The sequence below is a fragment of the Caretta caretta genome, chromosome 2 (genome assembly GCF_965140235.1).
Source record: "Caretta caretta isolate rCarCar2 chromosome 2, rCarCar1.hap1, whole genome shotgun sequence".
Taxonomy (NCBI): domain Eukaryota; kingdom Metazoa; phylum Chordata; order Testudines; family Cheloniidae; genus Caretta; species Caretta caretta.
This window is the reverse complement of record NC_134207.1, coordinates 261,661,183-261,679,536: the sequence shown is the minus strand read 5'-3', so window position 1 is coordinate 261,679,536 and position 18,354 is coordinate 261,661,183. Positions and strand designations below refer to the sequence as shown.

General features: G+C 46.7%; 1 protein-coding gene across 2 annotated transcripts in view; it reads left to right on the top strand.

The window, feature by feature from the left end:
* SEC22C (SEC22 homolog C, vesicle trafficking protein) overlaps positions 1-18,354 on the top strand; it is a 195,311-nt gene that overhangs the window by 165,177 nt on the left and 11,780 nt on the right. The gene's annotated exons all lie outside the window — the stretch shown is intronic.

Genomic DNA, 18,354 nt, shown 5'->3' with positions numbered 1-18,354 from the left:
TTTGCTTTTTTAGTGGTGTGGTTAGGGGAAATAACTAGCTAAATGTTATGGTCAAAAGTTCACTCCTGCTGCAGAACATTTTTCTTTGTGTGACTCAGAAGTTGTGGAAAGCCGTACAGAGTACCAGAATATAAAACTACAACCCTAATCCATTTATTTAATCACAGGGGAGTTAGCAAGATAATACCTGGGAGAGGTAATTGGGCTCCTTTTTTCTCAAAGGATCAGTGCTTGTGTGAGAATAGAAGATTGCCCTGTCCTGCATGCATCCTATTAGCAGTCCCGTTTGCTAAGTTTTGGACTGCTTTTCATTGAAACCTATGGTACCTTAGGATCATAGAGTCATAGAAGATTAGGGTTGGAAGAGACCGCAGGCGGTCATCTAGTCCAGTGGTTCCCAAACTTGGGACGCCCCTTGTTCAGGGAAAGCCCCTGGTGGGCCGGGCTGGTTTGTTTACCTGCCGCGTCAGCAGGTTCGGCTGATCGCGGCTCCCACTGGCCACAGTTCGCTGTGCCCAGCCAATGGGGGCTGTGGGTAGCGGCGTGGGCCGCGGGACATACTGGCCGCCACTTCCCGCAGCTCCCATTGGCCGGGCACAGCGAACTGCGGCCAGTGGGAGCCGCGATCAGCCAAATCTGCGGACGCGGCATGTAAAATAACCGGCCTGGCCTGCCAGGGGCTTTCCTTGAACAAGCGGTAGACCAAGTTTGGGAACCACTGATCTAGTCCAACACCCTGCTCAAAGCAGGACTAACACCAGCTAAGTCATCCCAGCCAAGGCTTTGTCAAGCCTGACCTTAAAAACCTCTAAGGAAGGAGATTCCATCACCTCTCTAGGTAACCCATTCCAGTGCTTCACCACCCTCCTAGTGAAATAGTGTTTCCTAATATCCAACCTAGACCTCCCCCACTGCAACTTGAGACCATTGCTTCTTGTTCCATCATCTGCCACCACTGAGAACAGCCTAGCTCCATCCTCTTTGGACCCCCCCTTCAGGTAGTTGAAGGCTGCTATCAAATCCCCCCTCACTCTTCTGCAGACTAAACAAGCCCAGTTCCCTCAGCCTCTCCTCTTAAGTTATGTGCCCTAGCCCCCTAATAATTTTTGTTGCCCTCTGCTGGACTGTCTCCAATTTGTCCACATTCTTTCTGTAGTGGGGGGCCCAAAACTGGACGCAATACTCCAGATGTGGCCTCACCAGTGCCGAATAGAGGGGAATAATCACTTCCCTCGATCTGCTGGCAAAGCTCCTACTAATACAGCCCAATATGCCATTAGCCTTCTTGGCAACAAGGGCACACTGCTGACTTATATCCACCTTCTCATGCATTGTAGTCCCCAGGTCCTTTTCTGTAGAACTGCTGCTTAGCCAGTCCGTCCCCAGCCTGTAGCAGAGCATGGGATTCTTCCATCCTAAGCGCAGGACTCTGCACTTGTCGTTGTTGAACTTCATCAGATTTCTTTTGGCCCAATCCTCCAATTTGCTTAGGTCACTCTGGACCCTGTCCCTAACCTCCAGCATATCTACTGCTCCCCCCAGCCTAGTGTCGTCTGCAAACTTGCTGAGGGTGCAATCTATCCCATTGTCCATATCATTTGTAAAGATGTTGAACAAAACCGGACCCAGGACCGACCCCTGGGACACTTCGCTTGATAGCGGCTGCAAACTAAACATCGAGCCGTTGATCACTACCCATTGATCCCAACAATCTAGTCTGCTTTCTATCCACCTTTTAGTCCATTCATCCAATCCATACTTCTTTAACTTGCTGGCAAGAATACTTCATACCTTCAATACCTTCACTCATAACAATTTATGAATAGGCAGGAGTAGGTTCTCAAGTCCACGAAAGTTACTTTTACAGTAACAAGAAAAGGGGGACTTGTGGCACCTTAGAGACTAACAAATTTATCTGAGCAAAAGCTTTCATGAGCTACAGCTCACTTCATTGGATGCATGATCTCTTAAATCTTGAGCTTTGATGATAAGCTAGTGATTGTTCCTACTATAAACATATCTCAGTGCTGATCCTGAGTTGACTCAAGTAAGCTGGCGTGTACATGAGGGGGTGGGAGGTGGGCAGGCCTGGTAATGCTAGGCGTGTTCAGTGGATAAGGGGCTGGACCCTACAGGGGGATGCTCTGAAGGGGCTTGGGGCCTGGGGTACACCTCCTGTTAACTTGCAAGGCAAAGCAGGGACTGGCATAGCCCAGAGGAGATTGTTTGCATGGCTAACAGGCTGGAGGTATCAGGGAGCTGACAGCAGGTCAAGTACAAGCAAGTCTGTCTCTTTCTGGATGCCAGCGGGGGTGGGGTAACCAGGTGACTCACAGTCCTGGGCTCTTCAAGAAGCACCAATTTAAAGCTCTGTCTCTCTCTCTCATGCGTCTCTTCCCTGTGCATAGCTGGACAGGACTGACTGGCCCTTTGTAGGATGCAGTAGGCTAGGGAAGAATGGTTGGGTGGCAAGTGCCCTGGGCTGTGATGCGAGAACCAGGTTCAGTTCCCAGCTCAACCATGGGCTCCATGTGTGACCATGGGCTTGCCACTCAGGGACCTGGGGCCCCAGGTGGACGATCTGTAGAAGGGGATGTACTACTTTCCTACCTCACCGGGGTGCTGTGAAGGTAAATCCATTAATGATTGTGAGGTATTATGGTGAGGTTGGACGCAGAAGTACCTGGATTGATAGGGAGCATCCATACTAATCACACTTAGGGCCAAATTCTTCCCTCAGTTATATCCAGTCCCATTGGGGTTGCATGGGGCATGATGTAAGCCATCATTTGGCTCTGCACCCGATCCAAAACCCATATTGAGGCCAACAGGAGTCTCTCCACTGACTTCAGTTGGCTCTGGAGCAGGCCCAAGCAACATTTCACATCACGGCATTTTCACTCTTGGAGTAATCTGGCAGTAGGCCTGTGTGATGAGTCTCATGACCCCCATTTTATAGCTGGGCGAGGCACTTCCTGCACAGAGTGGAGTGCCCTCCTGTAAGGTGCTGAGCATTGTCAACTCGCAAGGAAGCTGTGAGGGGTAGAGGGCACTCAGCACTGGGGCCAGAACAGGGCCAAGTTGTTGTCCCTTGTGTGAGTTGAGACTTATTGCGTTGTATGAGTAAGTGTAGCAGTGAAGGACCAACAAGTCACTATAATAGCTGGCCCAGTCCTCCAAGTCCATCTTAGGAGGGACTCGGTGTTAGGGGGCTTATTCCTTCACCCACTTACTTCCCTGGTCCTTCTCGCATGAACAGAGAGCAACAATACCCGAAGTCCAAAGGTGCAAACAATTCGATGTTTATTGGGGTGAACTTCCAGCAAGCATGATTCCAGTTTCCTTCCTTAGTATCCTTCTTCCCATCTCTGACACCACAGAGCCTTACACCTGTGTCCTTGTTCCCATTCCCCCCCTTAGCCAAACATGATTCCAATTTCCTTATCCCCATGCCCTGTTCCCATCTCCCCCCCCACCCCACACCCACCCCCTCACTTCCTGATTGACTGCAGACTATATAGTAAAACTTGAGTTCGGCTTAGCTATACCTTAACCAATCATTTTCCTGAAATTTAACTAACCAATCCTAACATATTGTAACTATGATTATGTAACCAATTATATCCCACCACCTTAATTAGTTTACACCCAGCAAAATTAATTATACAGCAGACAGAAACAATCACAGAACCAGACAGAGATTTTACAGACAAACAATAGCAAAGTGGGAACTATAATGACAAAACAATACAGAAGTGAGGATTTCACATCTCAGCTATTGATAAGTGAGTTCTTGCCAGACAGGATGCTATCAAACTAAGTTTCCTTTTACATCTTCTAGGCACTTCCCTTTCTCTGGAGGTGATAGGCATTATCAGGTTAGGATTGTATTCCTAACAGCCCCATAGCACCTTCTTTCAATGTGACTAGTTTGGAACGTGAGGATGTGACCGGTCGCTTCCCAGCTTATGGCTGCCTCTGCTGCTTAGCCAAAGGCCTTAGCCTAAGAACAGGGCCTCAGACTGTCACAGTAAGAGAAGGCCCTTACACCAGCAGACAGTGATTTTGATTCTTTCTTTTATACCTGTAACTAGCCAAGTGATAAGAATACATCTAAATTCTTAAAGTACAGGCCTTTGCAGACAGGCCTGAATATCTATATCCTAACACTCGGTACCTCACAGGTTCAGGGCAGATCTTGTACCTAGCAAATACACACTTTTTTTGCAATTAATCTTTGTTGTTGTTTTTTTATATATAAAACAAACAATAAAAAATACAAAAAAGAGAAATGACTGACAGCTTGTATATGTTTCTGAGCACCGTGTGCTTATGGGATCTCCAGGAGACTTACGCAATTATACAACTTGTCAAAGCTTCCAGACCAGACAATATAAAAGCAAACCGTACTCCTGAGCCAGAACACATTAGGTTGGGAGCTGCTGCAGGAAGATGGGAGAAGTTAAGACGTACATAAACAGGAAAAAGAGGGGAGGGAAAAGGAGAAGGCGTTCGGTGGAAAGGAGGTCTGGTATTCTTTGAGCTGTCTCACCAATCTTGGTATACATTATCCTTTTTTTCAATTTCCCAATTCTCTGTTCTTCCCATTCCTCACACTTCACACCCCGTCACTGGAAAGAAAAACAGCTGACTGGCTCAGGGAGTAATAACCATTTTTGCGCTTAGATTGTGGTGCCTGGGGTTTAGTGGAAGACCAGTACTTCCCACCTCAGCAATACTGTCATTTCTCTAGCTACCGAGTCCATTGGCCCCCCTCGCTTCAGCTTTCACTTATGAATGGCTTGCAAAACGCTGATATCTCAAAGCCTTTCTCACCCTTATCCCAGTGCCGGAAAAGATCGGATGGTGATGGTCTTTCTAAGTGTGTTCTTGAGTTCTTCATCTCTCACGATAATGAACCAAGCATGGTGAAGATGGCATTAGACAGGACTGCAGGGAAGCAAATAAGTGTGAAAATTGGGGCCTGTGGCAATCCTTATCTTTGGGAATATTGTCTGGTGAATGGTAAGTGATCATTTGTACCACTGCCTTTGGAAGTTAGGCACGTTTCCAATGACAGGAAAAGTACTCAAAGGGACACATCCCTTGTGATGCTGTCTAGCAGGTTGCCAGCTCTAATCAGAGCCAGAGGCCAATTCACTTGTGTGTGTGAATATCAAATAAACGTTAAGTGGGCTAGTAGGCCTAGGCCAATTCACTTGTTAGAATAGAACAAAGGGGGATGTTATCACATTATATTTACATGGCATATGCCCTGGTAATTACATTTGCTCTAAATTCATGAAAACTAGTGAAATGCAAATATTATTGTCTTCACTTATCTGTAACCGGTCGTTGGCTTATACCTTATGTATACTCTGTAATTAGATAACCCTAGATTACTGTGTGTGTTAGTGTTAAAGTTTGATGTGTAAACTTCATGAAAAGTCATGAAAGATTGTTGTTTGCTGTTGCTTCTCAGAGAAACCTTGTGTCTGATCATGAAGGACTTAAGGGCTGTAAATGAAGAAGGTTGTTAACTTCAAAGCAAGGGCCGTTAAGCAACAATGGGAATTCATAGACTGTCTGCATTACTTATTCTTCATCAAAGAAGGATCTATGCAGGTGACAACACCTGTCAGCTTATCTTTTGTGAGCAGGGTCTACAAATACTGTTTTAAGAGAAGGACCCAACATCTTGGAACTGGTTTGGATTCTAACAGTGAGGCATACAGAACACATGGACAGAGATCCTCAAAATAACCGTGGGGAATCCTGAGAAACTTGCTACAACTCTGTCAACATTTTGGACTTACAAACTTGGATTCACCTATTAGTGCCTTTTTACCTGTTTAACCCCTCAATAACTCTCATTCCTTTTTTTTAGCTAATGAACCTTCAGTTAGTTTACTAGTGAAATTGGCCTTCAGCATTGTCTTTGGTGAGATCCAGAGTACCAATTTGACCTGGGGTAAGTGACTGGCCTGTTGGGGTTGGGAGTAACCTAATGTGATGTAATATTTGGTATAGTGACCAACATCACAAAGCATAGGTGCCGACTTCTGCTCGTGCCGGTGGGTGCTGGACCCACCTCTGCTCCCGCCCCCATTCCAACCCCTTCCCCAAAGTCCCCACCCCAACTTTGCCTCCTCCTTGCCCCTATTCTGACTCTTTCCCCAAGTCCCTGCCCCGGCCCCGCCTCTTCCCTGCCTCCTCCCCTGAGCGCACCACGTTCCTGCTCCTCCCCCCTCCCTCTCAGAGCTTGCTAACACCGCCAAACAGCTGTTTGGTGGCAGCAAGCCCTGGGAGGTAGGCGGAGGAGTGGGGATGTGGCATGCTCAGGAGAGGAAGCAGAGGAGGAGGTGAGGGGGGGCGGGGAGCTTGACTGCCAGTGGGTACAGAGCAACCACTAATTTTTCCCCATGGGTGCTCCAGCTCCGGAGCCTCCACAGAGTTGGTGCCTATGTCATAAAGTCTGGGAGAGAAGATGTGCTGGAGAGCCTAAAGTGACTGTTTGTGACTCCATGGTAGGACTAATATAATAATCTAGGAGTACACATTTGTTACTGGCTTGGTGAAATCTAACTATAGATTATACCAGCCAGTTTTGGGTGTCTGACCTGTTTTCTGACCTCCTGCCCTGAGATTGGCACGCTCAGTTGTGAGCTACTTCAGACAGTGTGACAGACATGTAAAGGTGTGTGCAAGTTGCAATACAGCACATGGGCATGGGCCTAAACGAATTGGAGCTGGTACAATGTGTCTGGGGTATGCTGTGGGAACCAGAAGGTTTAAGCTTCACCAACTTAGACTCTCCTCTGAATTTAGCCTAGGGTGTCTGAGATGATGGCTGTGACAAAGGCCCATACTTTTAGGGCTAACCCTGATTGCAATCCCGAAATGTACATGTTTGTAAAGAAGAAAGTCAGCCTCTATCCACATCCTCCGAGGCACGCAGGAGCACTTCTACATTTCAGCTGTGAGGGGCAGACGTACCAGCACTAGCTCTGCTCGGGCTACAACGCTAAAAAGAGCTGTGTAGCTGGGGGTAGTGTGGGGAGTGGCTTAGACTAGCTGCACATGTCTGTACCCCGCAAGTCCAGGGCAGCTACGGCCCCTCAGTTGTCCCTAAGAGCAGCCTTTGTACAGCATGGCTATCATCCTAGCAAAGCCCAGGGATGTGGCAGACAAGTTTCTTTCATTTCATCGTGACCCCCCTGAAAGACGCAATAGAGCAAATATGTGCTTTGAAGATGCAGCTGGACTTGCCACGTCAGCTAAGCCCGGTGGTCCATTGAGCTCAGTGGGATGTCTGCTTAAGAGAAAGGTGCAAGAAATCCCATAGTGGGAGCTATGGAATAACCTGCAAGCTTCTACCGAACTTCAGGCAGTGAGCAGTTGACTTGTGCCTTGAAGCATTAAGCTTCATATCCCTTGTAGATGTTTAATACTCTGATGTAAGTAAGGTTGTGCTCGTTATCCATGTGGCTGTGTGGGTGAACGGTGTGAAGGTGTTGCCTTTTATCAGTCGGAAATGGGTTGCCACTACAAACTTCACTGAGTCCCTCTGGTTCTTGTGTTATGAACAGGGAGCACCCTGCCCGGAGCAGCGGAGGGGAGCACCAGGTCCACAGCTTTTGCAGCAGTTTGGAGTTTGGATCAGTTTTTTAGGCCATAGGTCCCAAGCCAGTTAGGTCAAAAGCAACACCTAGGCCTGGTCTACACTAGAAGATTACGCTGGCTTAACTGTCGCTCAGGGGTGTGAAAAATCCATACCCCTGAGTGGTGTAGTTAAACCCGACCTCATCCCCTGTGTAGGCAACGCTAGGTCGATGGGAGAATTCTTCCCATTGCCTCTTGGGGCAGTAGGGTGGATTAACTACAGTGATGGGAGAACACTTCCCACTGACATAGGTAGTGTCTACACTGAAGCATTTCCAGTGTAGACGAGCTCTTAGACTGTGGGACTTACTCTGCCTCTTGCTTCAATGAACTTGGATTTGATGATCATCTGAGCGTATTACAAAGTGTATCTGTGCTTTTTCAAAGGGGATACTCATGGGCGGTAATGATGGGCTAGTGGATAAGGTCCTGGATTGAGAGTTGGGGGTCAGTTCCTGGGTCTGCTACTGATTTCCCATGTGACCTTCAGTGAGTCACTTAATGTACCCTGTGCCTTCTGTAAATGGGGGGTGATCCTTCCCTACCTTCTGGGCACGTGGGAGGATAAAAGCCATTAATGATTGTGAGGTGCTCGGGTGCTATGGTTGTCATGGAGTCACAGTCTCGGTGCTCTGGGACTGCTCTGAATGAAGCTCAACCAGGACTCTGGTGCAGTGTGTCTCCCCTCAGGGCACACTCACCAGGGCAAGAAGCCTGCTCGGCTTTGGCGTTTCCTGGGTCTGACCTCAGAGCGTTAAGCCCCCCTGTTCACACCATCAGCTCCCCGCAGCCAGTCCACCTGAATGGGACACCCGGGGAAGCCTTACCCGCCCCCACAGGGCCATGCACCCCAACTTCGAAGTCAGCGGTGACTCAGCCGGCATTGTAAAACAGAAGAGTTTATTAGTTGACAGGAACACAGCCTCGAACAGATCTTATTAGCACAGAAATCAGGAACTTTCAGCAAAGTCCATCTTGGGGGCCGGGAAATCCAGAGTTCCAAGGCCCTGGCCCTCCCCCCGGAGACTCCTGCCAGCAGATTGACTCGCTTCCCACAGCCCAGCCTAAGGCACGACTGTTGCCCCTCCTCCATCCTTTGTCCTTTCCTGGGCAAGCAGGTCACCTGGTCTGCACCAACATCTGCGGCTGATTCTTGCAGAGGAGGGGGCCCGGCCATCAGTTGCCAGGCTACAGATTGTCGGATGTTCTCTGCAGCCAGTCAGCAGTCACACATACCCTCTAGAGGTCTCTACAATGATCACATACCCTTATCCCACAACCTAGATACTTAACGTAAGAATGGCCATACTGGGTCAGACCAAAGGTCCCTCTAGCCCAGTATTCTGTCTTCCAAAAAACTTGTAATGGGGGAAAAAAATCAAAGCTGCAGATATGCCCACTGGAGCATACTTCATACGTACATTACTGCAGATCGGGTCTGATCCTGCCAGTTGCAGAGAAGTTCCTACATAATGCTGAGCACCCCTTTGACTTTGCAATAAGTGGTGGGTGCTCTGCAGGTTCCAGGATGGGCACGTGCCATATAAACCACATCTGAGTTCAGTGCTCTGAACGCAGCTCACGGGCTCTCTCAAGAGCAGAGCTGTGCGATAATGGAGCGTTCCATTGGTTGGCAATTTTCAAAAGTCAAGAAGAAAAATGCTTTTGGCTAGAAAGAAATCTTGGTGTCATTGTGGGTAGTTCTCTGAAAACATCCACTTGATGTGCAGCAGCTGTCAAAAAAGCGAACAGAATGTTGGGAATCATTAAGAAAGGGATGAATAAGACAGAAAATATCATGTTGCCTCTATATAAATCCATGGTACGCCCACATCTTGAATACTGCATGCAGATATGATTGCCCCATCTCAAAAAAGATATATTGGAACTGGAAAAGGTTCAGAAAAGGGCAACAAAAATGATTAGGGCTATGGAACAGATTCCGTATCAGGAGAGATTAATAAGAAAGACTGGGACTTTTCAGCTTGGAAAAGAGACAACTAAGGGGGGGATATGATAGAAGTCGATAAAATCATGACTGGTGTGGAGAAAGTAAATAAGGAAGTGTTATTTACTCCTTCTGATATAGCATCCACAGCAGCTTTTAACTTGGGGTCATGTGGTTCTTTCAAAACTATATTAGTATTTTGTTTGGAATTCAACAATCAAACTGCAGATGATTTACCAACTCCTGAGACTAAGGAGTTGCATCCGAGAGTTGCATCCGAGAGTGCTGAAGGAACTGGCGGCTGTGATTGCAGAGCCATTGGCCATTATCTTTGAAAACTCGTGGCGAACCGGGGAAGTCCCGGATGACTGGAAAAAGGCTAATGTAGTGCCAATCTTTAAAAAAGGGAAGAAGGAGGATCCTGGGAACTACAGGCCAGTCAGCCTCACTTCAGTCCCTGGAAAAATCATGGAGCAGGTCCTCAAAGAATCAATCCTGAAGCACTTGCATGAGAGGAAAGTGATCAGGAACAGCCAGCATGGATTCACCAAGGGAAGGTCATGCCTGACTAATCTAATCGCCTTTTATGATGAGATTACTGGTTCTGTGGATGAAGGGAAAGCAGTGGATGTATTGTTTCTTGACTTTAGCAAAGCTTTTGACACGGTCTCCCACAGTCTTCTTGTCAGCAAGTTAAGGAAGTATGGGCTGGATGAATGCACTACAAGGTGGGTAGAAAGCTGGCTAGATTGTCGGGCTCAACGGGTAGTGATCAATGGCTCCATATCTAGTTGGCAGCCGGTATCAAGTGGAGTACCCCAAGGGTCAGTCCTGGGGCCGGTTTTGTTCAATATCTTCATAAATGATCTGGAGGATGGTGTGGATTGCACTCTCAGCAAATTTGCGGATGATACTAAACTGGGAGGAGTGGTAGATACGCTGGAGGGGAGGGATAGGATACAGAAAGACCTAGACAAATTGGAGGATTGGGCCAAAAGAAATCTGATGAGGTTCAATAAGGATAAGTGCAGGGTCCTGCACTTAGGACGGAAGAACCCAATGCACAGCTACAGACTAGGGACCGAATGGCTAGGCAGCAGTTCTGCGGAAAAGGACCTAGGGGTGACAGTGGACAAGAAGCTGGATATGAGTCAGCAGTGTGCCCTTGTTGCCAAGAAGGCCAATGGCATTTTGGGATGTATAAGTAGGGGCATAGCGAGCAGATCGAGGGACGTGATCGTTCCCCTCTATTCGACATTGGTGAGGCCTCATCTGGAGTACTGTGTCCAGTTTTGGGCCCCACACTTCAAGAAGGATGTGGATAAATTGGAGAGAGTCCAGCGAAGGGCAACAAAAATGATTAGGGGACTGGAACACATGAGTTATGAGGAGAGGCTGAGGGAGCTGGGATTGTTTAGCCTGCAGAAGAGAAGAATGAGGGGGGATTTGATAGCTGCTTTCAACTACCTGAAAGGGGGTTCCAAAGAGGATGGCTCGAGACTGTTCTCAATTGTAGCAGATGACAGAACGAGGAGTAATGGTCTCAAGTTGCAGTGGGGGAGGTTTAGATTGGATATTAGGAAAAACTTTTTCACTAAGAGGGTGGTGAAACACTGGAATGCGTTACCTAGGGAGGTGGTAGAATCTCCTTCCTTAGAGGTTTTTAAGGTCAGGCTTGACAAAGCCCTGGCTGGGATGATTTAACTGGAAATTGGTCCTGCTTTGAGCAGGGGGTTGGACTAGATGACCTTCTGGGGTCCCTTCCAACCCTGATATTCTATGATTCTATGATTCTATGATTCTAAGGGAAGAGAGGAGCAATTTAAGGAAGAGCTTAAATCCTTTTTACGGGGGCCAAGGTCAGCTCAGTGGTTTGTCCCTCGTTATAGGAAATGCCTTAAATCGAGGTACTGCAACTCAACAATGAGATGCATAATTCAGGGTCAGTCTCTGCCACCCAGACTTAAATGTCGAACCGATGGCAATTTTCAGTCAGTGGTTTCTTCAACAGCAAATGCAGTGTCTGCAAAATTGAAATTTCCTCTGGGAAGACGTCAGTTTTGCAGAATTTCTTTTGCTTTTCCAACTGGAAAATCGAAACTAAATATTTCACTTTGGGTTGGCTTGAGCTGAATTGAAACAAAACCGATTGTTGAACTGAACTGAACTGTTTTGCTCTGAGTCAGCTCAACATTAAACTATGTCTGCCTATGGGAGTTATAGTCCACGGGCCTCTTGTTTCCACTCTCCCCTATGGGCTGGGCTCCTTAGCCAGACTACATCTGCCATGATGCATGTGGTCCCCACTCTGACCAAGCTATGTCGTGCATTCTGGGAGTCACATGGCTGTGGGAGTATCCTAGGAGATGCAGTCCAGCTGGGGAGCCTGGCCTGTAGGGAAAATGGGGTCAAGAAACAACTGAACTACACCTCTTCTGAGGCACCACAGCACCATAGGCAGATGCAGCTTAATGCCAGCCCAACTTGAAAGGAGATATTTTGGGGTCAGTTTGAGAGACCAAAATGAAAAATTTCCATTGGGCAAACTGAGAACACTTTATTTCGATCGAAAATATTGAAGCTTAACTTTTCTACATTTCCGAATCAAAGTGTTTTGGGACTTTTCGTTCTGTTAGAAATTTTGCTAGTTTATCTTTGAATCCTGGGTCCATATGACCACAAACATTTAAATATTGGAATGTACCAGGGGATGGACATTCCGATTTGTGCGCTGCTTGCACCTTATCAGTGCGTAGTTCCATTGCGTGGCGGCTTGCCGCGTAAGATACTACTTGATTTGAGTAACGGGATCAGACTCTAGTCCTTACTGGCCATTCATCTCTTTACTGGGCAGTTGCTAAACTCTCTGAGCTGTGTTAGAGCAGCACCAGGCTCACTATGAATCCTGCTTGGGCGAACTGGGAACTGCCTTTTCTTTGATCATGACAAAGCACTGGTCAGGAACTGGATGCCCGCAGGACCATCCTCCCTGCAACTTTCTTGAAGGCAATGGAGTAGTCAACATCTGCTAATCCCAGGACTGCACATGCCCCCTGAGGACAGGCCCTGTTTGCAATAGAATGGGTGACGTTAGCATGAACAGAACACATCCAGAGAGCGCAATGCACCTGCACCTCCTAATGGAGCGGTCACCCTACCCTTGGCCACGTCTGCCATAGTCTTCAGTTGACCCTTTGGGCAGTGCCTAGGTGAGCTGGGAAACACCTGGAGAATACACTCAAGAAATTGATGTCAAGATCAGTGTCCGGGCAGCTCAGAGCATGCAGAGAAGGAGCCTCTGTCTCAGACAATGCAGCCACGTGGGCCATGACATTATTTACCAGAACAACACTAAATGACGCTTTCCTCCCAACAAATCACATCAAAGAGGCTTTGGAGGCTGTATCAAGAGACTCCTTTGCCTTTGCCAGGACTCACGCCTGCTCCATCTCATTGGGAGCTACGCAGCCATAAATTGGTTTCTAAATGACCCGTCATTAAGCCGCTCAATAAAGGTAATAAGTGAGACAGATTTATTTTACATCCCCGGCCAACAAATGCGTTCGAGGGAATGAGTAAACACTGCAAGCCATTGTTCAGTGCGGATGGCAGCACACACCAGGAGAGTGTCTGGTAGTACTGAAAACAGAGCTAGATAGAGCCTTTCCCCCTGTGATCACAGAGTACCCTATTCATCATTATTAAGCTTTGCAACAATCTTTGTAAAGAAATAATGTGTAAACTAAAACCCAGGCAATTGAAGTGACTTGGACAGTGTCAGCATCACAAAAACAAGCCAGGGGAAAGATGGCCTCGCGGTTACGGCACTGATCTGGGTTCAAATCCTGAATCTGCTCCCTGTATGATCTTGAGTAAACTGCTTAATCTCTCTAGTTCTTAGTTCCCCAGCTGTAAAATGGCATAATCTGTCCTACCTCCAACCCTTTCTCAGCCTGGTCTATATAGACTGCAAGCTTTTTGTCTCCTACTCTAGGTTTACACAGCATCTAGCACAATATGGCCCTGAACTGGATTGGCACTACTACTGGTGTAATACAACTAAGAATAAAAGGATCCCTGACTTATAGTCTCTTGTTCTTTCCATTTGCGTCAGCCTTGCTAGAGGTTCAGCTTTAATAGGAATTTATACTGGATACTTTGTTCAATTTCAGCCACCATGGTAAAGAGATAGTAAGATGCTTCCAGCTAAAATCCTTGCTAATGAAATCTTAGAAGGAAGTAAAATCAGTGACACATCATTCTTTTTTCTTTTTTTTGTAAAGAAATAATAATTAAAGAAACATCAGCCCTTTGGGAGAAATGTGGATTCCTTAAAGGTTAAACTCTTTTTATTTGACTCCGCAGAGAGCCGAGATACGTCATCCAGCCATTTTACTCATCGCTGCGTGCAAACAGCACAAACAAGTTGCGAAATGTATTTGAGAATAAATATTTGACTTACAGTGGTTCCTTGTCCCTGTCTCTGTGGTGGCAGCAAGCCTGATGACATGGGACATTGTTTGTGGCCAGTGCCAGCCTGGGTGCCTGTGGTCAGAGCTTGGGAACTTCCATTTTGTATCCTGCTTTAGACATCAAATTGATCCGGAGTGGGCCATGCTTAATCATGCTGAGCAGTACTTTACTCCAGGAGCTGGCTTGTTGCTTTCCATGGGATTTACTGGTGGTTTAAGGTCCTAAGCGGCATGAGTAAAAGTCACAGAATCCGGCAAATGACTAATTCCAAAAAAATGTCCATCTCCCCAAATTCTGGCCTGTGCCAGTTACCGCTGTTCGCCTTCTCCTATGTACCAAAGGATACACCTGTATCACTTAGATCTTTAACCACTTCCCCCTGGGTCCTCACATGCTGCAGGGTCCAGTCCAATGTTGTTCTCCCTCACCTGAATTCTCACCACTGGGGGTCCAGAATAATGCTCTGAAATTGAAGTCAAGTCCAGGGACCTCGGTGTCATTACTATGAATCTACGTTGGTGTAACTGAAACACGGCCCTTTATCCATTTCTTGCCCCAGCCGACTTAACAGGCTGCAAGGGCTGAGCTGACTCTGCTGGGATGTGAACTTTTGATTCGAAGGAGTTGATCTGGACTTTTTCGAGCTTGCCTTGGCAAACTAAGGGGGTGTGTGCACAGCCCATGGCAGTGAGCCGCCGAGCCCGGGTTGATAGACTCAGGCTTACACGACTGTGCTAAAACACCTCTGTAGACACTGTGGCTTGGGCTGGAGCTTGGGCTGTGAAGCCTGGGATAGAGCTAGTATGAGTGTGGTAATGCTAGACCCATGAACCTGAGTCTGTTCTGAGGCTCCCTGCCACGGGCTGTGCAGATGTACTCCAAAATCCCAACCTCATATCCACTGAAGTGACCGGAAAGACTTCCTTTGATTTCACTGGGAGCTGGACTGGCCCATGAACCGTGAGAGCAGAGTCTGCGTTCGGAGCCTCTCTGTAGCACAGATCAAAAGTGAAAAGCTCTTGGGTGATAGCTGTGTGTGCTCTTGTTTGTGTTGGAAGGAAAGTGTTTCTTTAACGCTGGCAGGCTCCCACACCAACCCTTTCGTCCTTTAAATAAACCAGACCTGAAAGGTATTGACATAACTACAAAACAATAAACCAGCATTAATCACACTCATAGACTAGTTTTGAGTAAATATTGCTACTGATCCTGCCAACCGGGGTATTTTCCAAGACACAACAGCATCCTGCTCCAACTGAGAGGACCAAGGGCCCGATCCAGAGGCCACTGAAGTCAACTGGAGGGTTTGCATTGTCTTCAGTGGGCATTGGATCGGGGCCTATATGCTCCTATCAACATATAGCTGATCTCATAAGGGTGAGCTGATTCATCTTTCTGGGACTGACGTCCTATTCACATCTAGCTTTGTGATCATCTAATCTGACTTGCATAACGCAGGCCGTAGAATTTCACCTAGTAATCCTTGCATCAAGCCCATATCTTGTGGTTGAGCTACAGCATAGAATTTGTTCCAATGGTTAATTATCTTTGCTGTTAAAAATTTGCCCTTTACTGATAGCCTAAATTTATCTAGCTTCAGCTTCCTTTGGGTTTTTTTCAGCCCACCACACCTTATTTTATTTAGGAGCTATAGCCTACGTCATCAAAAGGTATCCCCCTGTGTTTGAGTCTTTGGCTGGTCAGATAGGCCGAGGAAGGTTTGGAATGGGCATGATAAAGCACTTTGGCCGGATTCTCATTTTAGTCACTGCATTGTAAGTCTGCAGTAACTCCACTGGATTTACATCACGATCATGGAGAGCAGAATTTGATCCACAGAGGGAAGACTCATCTTCGAAATTGGACTCGTTTCACAAATGATTGCTGAGACTTTAGCGCTGGGAAGTGCAGATTAGAGGCACACACCTGAATCTTTGTTGCCAGCATTTGCTGTTGATGAGACCCTGGCCCAGTGCAAAGCCAAGCAGGTGTGCCGCTGGTGGTAATTACAGTTACTGGGAAGCGTGCTATGTGAGACAGCACTTCTAACCAGCAATATTTGTGTATGTTGGGCACATGCCAAGCTCACTTCCAACATTGGAAGGACCCAAAGGAATCTCACTGAATTCACAACCAAGGCAACAGGCAGAGGTCAATTAAGTCATTGCTATTTTTTATGGAGATGGCATAACAAAAATGACCAAGAGCCGGGACATTGGCTCAGAGCCTCAGAGGTATTTAGGAACCTTACTCCCATTTAAATCAATGGGGATTAGGCCCCTAAATTCCTTTGAGGATCTGGCCCCGTGTCCTCACCCTGAAGGATTGCCTGGAGGCAGCAGAATGCATTGGTTCTGCATTGCTGACTGATCCAAGGGCAAGTCAGCATTATCTGAAGATTAAATATAGCTACTTTGACTTTGAATAAAGCCTGTTCTCCAGGGAATTTCAGGTCTAAGATGAAGCCTGGTCCCAGAGCTTATTTCTTGCAGGTAGATCCTGGAAGGGCAATGCCAACTTGTCTGGGGGCCTTCATGATTGCTCAGGTTGCTTCTCTTAAGTAGGGCTGACAAAGTATATCCACCTTAGCTCCGAGATCATGTATGCCCTGTGAAGAGCTTGCTTTGTTTAGTTGGAAATCTCAGCATGAGGAGAAAGCCTCATCCAGTTACGAACACCCCTTGGAAATTCACCGCGCTGTAACTCCTCCCAAGTCCATTGGAGCTACACCACGAATGAATATATGTGGCCTTTCATTTTCAAAAAATGGGGAGCAGAGATGGGAAAGCACAGATGACACATTACAGAGAACCATAAGTGTGGCTTGGGGATCGAATGCACACACACTTATCGATAGATCATTCTCACCAGGTGCTAAAATACTATACATTGGACAGTTCTAAACATACCCTTCTGGAACCCTTGATGATAACAAAGCCCAATCAAGTCACCTCTTTATAATGGATGAGATTCACCCCTGGGAAGACAGCTATGCACAGCTTAAGTCCCATTTGAAGTCTTAAGTGAAGCCTAAATGATGCATAGGGCGTATGCAACTTTGCAAAGAGGGTGTTTTTTTGTTTTTTTTTATCAGCACACCACTGTTGCCCATTTCCATTTCATTCATGCTCCGTCAAGGGGTCTTCTCCATAGTAGGCTAGAGAAGACACAGCTGAAAGGGACGCAGTAGGCCGATGTCAGTAGAGCGAAGAACCTATGTGTGATCCTCATCTGGAGTAAATCGGTATAGCTCCTTTGAGCTGACAAGGTGGGGAGTCACTGCTGTAAGCCATGAGATGTGCTTATCATGGAGAGAGAACAGGAAGATCGGTCTCCATTTTTGAATGACACCTTGTGCAATCTCTTGGTGTTTTTGTTTCTTTTAACATCTTGGCTTCCATCCTCAAAAATTTCCATCTGCCTGTCAGGAAACAGGTGTGGAGAGATAAGATAACAGCATCACCCAAAATATTCAAGGTGAATTGTCATCCTTGGCAGTATTTTTGTTGTTGTCATATTCTTGTCAGACTCAGTGGAAAAGGCAGAACATGCAGGGACAGGGATATTTGCTTATCTCCTGGCTGTTTTCTTTTATAGGCAGTACAAGGGGGTAGAAATGGAAATCTGTACTTTCTGGAGGCAATGGAAAGCTTGCTTCATTCTTAAACAGGCTGAAAAGCTATAGCTTCTTAGCTCTTTGGCTAAAACTCCCGCACTCCGATCTGGGTCTATGCTGGTTATGTACTATGTATGTATCTTGTGAACCTTGTAACCGGTACTTGTAATCTCTCATAACTCAAGCCTGACGCCAGATGTACAGCACCTTCCTTCTTAACTTGTGTAAATTTGATTTTAAAAAGTAGCTTTAATAAAAATTTTAAATCTGTTAAGCGGCTGAAAGGCTTAGGAGACAAGCCTATAGTTTCCCTCCCCTGGTCAATGGGATCTGAGGATAGGTGGAGTACAGCTGGTTGAAAGAGGCAAAAAAATATGTCATGAAATTTGAAATTTTGATGATAAAATATTGAAAAATCTAGTTTCTGAAAATTTCAACCCGCTCTAGTTGGACGTAGATGTGATGAACCGCAGAGCCCTCGGAATCAGAACTCCAGGGTTTTCCTGAGTCACTTGGGGCAAGTCACAATTTTCACGCTTGAGCTTAAAGGTAGACACCTAAATCCCTATGAAGGAGTATAAATAAGTGTCCTGATTTTCAAATCATTGGGAGCTGGCTGCAGATATTCAGCTGGGTCTGAGAATCACATCAGCAG